Raw genomic sequence first — 3,786 nt, forward strand, 5'->3', positions numbered from 1 at the left:
GATGATATAATTTATATTATGTATAGATACATATTTTAATTATACAAATATATTTAAATTTTAGATTTGTTTGATAATGGAGAACAAATACCTCTTTTTAAACTATTTAATAAATAACATTATAATGCTTTTGAAACTTTCACGAGTATTTCTGATATCTTTGAATAAATGACATTATTATCTGTAATATATTGGAAGATCTTTTAAAAATGTATTTTGAAAACATTACAAGTTGACAAATTTTTTACTTTCCAGAATCTGTATCAACAGTTCGACTATATAACTTCTCATTTTATATCAATTATAAGAATGTTTATGGACTTCGTAACTTAATTTTTACACTAAGGACCATTTTTTTATTAATTAACGACGCAATATGCAATTTGTATTCCAATGCTTCTTCTTATGTTTATGGCCTGTTGCCAATAACTTTCCTAAGTTGGAACTTTTGGATAAGGCAATTAGAAGGAAATCGCTTGCACGGAGCTGTGCACGTAGGATAAGAAAAAATCGATATTCCATTATTATATTTTATTTCACGCTGAAAATGGCTCAAAGCAGAGCCGAAACATTCGTTTCTGAAGAATGTAATTATGTATTTTAATTTATGGACAATACTATATTGTTTAATTTTTTGCAAAAATAATTGCTTGATTTTTTGCAAAAATAACTTGACTTTTATAATTAAATAACTTGAATCTTATAACCTCATTGTTATGTTATTGTTTATTTATTAAATTGACATTATATTACATTCTTGAATAATTAATTATAATACAATGACATTTGGAAAAATTTCTGAAAATTTAAAACATTTTTAAAGCATTTATAGTATCTTATATTTTTATTTTTATATAAATACGTTATGTATATATGTATGTATGTATATTAAAATTGGCGTACATGGACATCCATGACAAATTTTAAATACGTGTGAAAAGAGAGATAATGTAAATATTCATCAACGTTTCTATCGTAAAATATAATAAATGTTTTATCAAACTGTAACTCTGTAATTCTACAGACATCTAATAGTCAACATTGTTCCATAGCGAATATCATATTGCAGATATTGTTCTCGTGCGTACTTATAAAATAAATTCCCATTGCATATAAAATAAAAGAGATCTGTAAACTGTTTGATGTCTGCGCACTGTTTTTTTATCATTTTAACGGGATATTGAAGAGGCAAATTCCACCTATTGTGTGACTCTGCATTTCTAGCTCGATAAACGGATTTGAGTGTGTGGCGAGCTATACAAATAAACACGCGTGAATTTGTAGAACAAGAAAATACGTATGCGATGCAATTCATTTCTTTTTATCGAACTTGATGATTTTATGCACTGCCGAATTTCAGCCTTGCTGAAACAAAGCGTGCAACTATAAAATATTTTTTTGCCTTTCGATATTTCCTCTTTAAATTGTTGGAGAGTCTTGCGAAAATTCGCACGGATAAAGTGAGTAAAAATAAAATTCATCGTATAGTGTTTAACTGTAATTACTTATTAATTAGCAGAAAAGATCGACGTCAAATGCTACGCTTTATTTAGCTGCTCCTTGCAATTTTGCAAGTTTCCTCTTCAAACAGATATCCTTTTCTGCATATTCTACGAGGAGACGTTATATAGGGCGAAAAAAAATAAAAGGCGGAAAATGGAATGATGGAGTGACATTAAATGTGGGTGGTGTTCGACACGAAACGTATAAAGTGACGTTGAAGAAAATCCTAGCAACTAGATTGTCACGGTTAACGGATCGACGTTAACGAATTACGATCCGATTGGATGAATACTTATACTTTTATGACAGGCATTCAGATTTTTTTGCGCAAATGCTCAATTATTATTGCACAGGGAAACTGTATTATCTCACGGACATATGCAACCCACTCTTTAAAAAGAAACTGAAATGTTGGGATCACGTTGGATCAGATTGATTCACATTAATATCGCTCCAAATAAATTGCATGTCATTTAACTATCAATTAAAAATTATATATGTCATAAAAAATAATATGAGTAAAATATAAGGTACAGTATTAATTCTATTAAATCATTTATATAATTAAAGATATCAAATCCAATAATTTTGTGTCAATATTCTGTCAATTATCAAAGCAACTGTAATCATGCTTACAATCTGTTACATCAACGACAGATTGATTTTAATGTAAATATAATTTTTATTTTATTTTATTAAAATAATAATTTTTAATTAAAGCATCAGTTTTCTCAAAAAATTAAACAAAAAATTAAAAAATAAAGAAAACATTGTGCTGATCTGTATTTTAAAATAAGATTACTTATATTTTCTTTTACGCATAATTAATAATAAATTGGAAAGAATTTTAAAAAATTAATGATAAGAAACATCATCACTTTGTTGATACTTGATTAAATATTAAACCACAGGAAAATTCAAACCTATATAAAAACTCTTTAAATAAAATATTCATTATACATTTAATTATTAAAATGTTTTTTATGCAAAATGTTTTTATTATTATAAGCTTTTATACATCTTATGTGATATAGAAACAATTTGATATAATTAATTTATAAATGATTATATTATGGAATAATTTAATAATCTGTTAATTAAGATGACTGTCTCTAGATAGAGCCGTGTTATTCCCATATATAGCATACATCAAGATGCGCAAGTCACCCTGGCAATCCTCAATAAGCTCGACATCGAGGATGAAAAGCTTAGCGACGAAGAAATCGCTTGGGTTTTCGGTTTCGAGGACGAGTATCGTAAAGGGACTTTAACGAGAGGGCAAAGATTACGGTCTCGTATTTTGAAGATTCTTTTCGATGAACCGTACTCTTCAGCAGAAGCCAAACGTATAGCCTATGTATCGATATTTTTCATCCATCTGTCGGTATTCCGTTTTTTGTGTAAAGAATCATGCGCCAGTGGAATTATCAAGAAATAAACATAACTGTACAAAAAATTTAAGGAAAGTTTTTTTATAAATCTTACTCAAACCGTCATTTTCATCAAGCGTTTTTTTTTTTCATTGGCTTATAATGCTTAATTCACTCTGGAAAATACTCCGCTGATTTATCTTATTATATCTCTGCTTCTATGATATTTAATTATCCTTAATTGCATTTTGCTGAATATTTGAGGTTTGTCTGTGCGCGCGTAAGATAATATACAATACGTACACACATTTATAAGGGTATCTCTTGAAGTATTAAATTGTTATTTTAATGAAACTTTGTATACATACAAGTTCCGTAAATAGAAAAATTTACTTAAGTAGAAAATATTAATTGAGGCTAAATAAATAAATTATTTTAAAGGTAAAGTCACAATCCTTTAAAGCAATTTTCAGCTGTTTTTATTATATTTCAAAATGTATTTAAAATATATCAAAAAAGTGCTTTATAAAAGTTTTCTAGTAAAATTGTTTTTATTTATCTATTGTATAATAATATTGTATTGTTGATAAATTGATTAATATTAATAATATTTTTCAAAATAATTACAAAAATATGAATTTTAAAAAGAAATTTTTTTTTTAATATTATATTATTGGGCGGAGACAAATAGAAATAATTTGATATAAAACTATAATTATATGATACAATTTCTTGATGTTGAACAATTTTTGAAATATAATGAAAAAAGTTTAAACTTGCTTTATATATTTTGAATACGTATAAAGTTTTATTAAAATCAGAATTTAACATTTTGAGAAGTTCTCTTGTTAGTGTATGTATGTATTTTTATTAATGCATCCACATTAAGTGCTTACATGACTTCCATTACAAT

At 26.6% G+C, this 3,786-nt stretch overlaps 1 pseudogene; it reads left to right on the top strand.

Moving 5' to 3' along the window:
- Nucleotides 1–3,786, top strand: part of LOC108756163 — a 6,738-nt pseudogene that overhangs the window by 668 nt on the left and 2,284 nt on the right.

This window comes from Trachymyrmex septentrionalis, unplaced genomic scaffold (genome assembly GCF_001594115.1).
Source record: "Trachymyrmex septentrionalis isolate Tsep2-gDNA-1 unplaced genomic scaffold, Tsep1.0 scaffold97, whole genome shotgun sequence".
Taxonomy (NCBI): Eukaryota; Metazoa; Arthropoda; class Insecta; order Hymenoptera; family Formicidae; genus Trachymyrmex; species Trachymyrmex septentrionalis.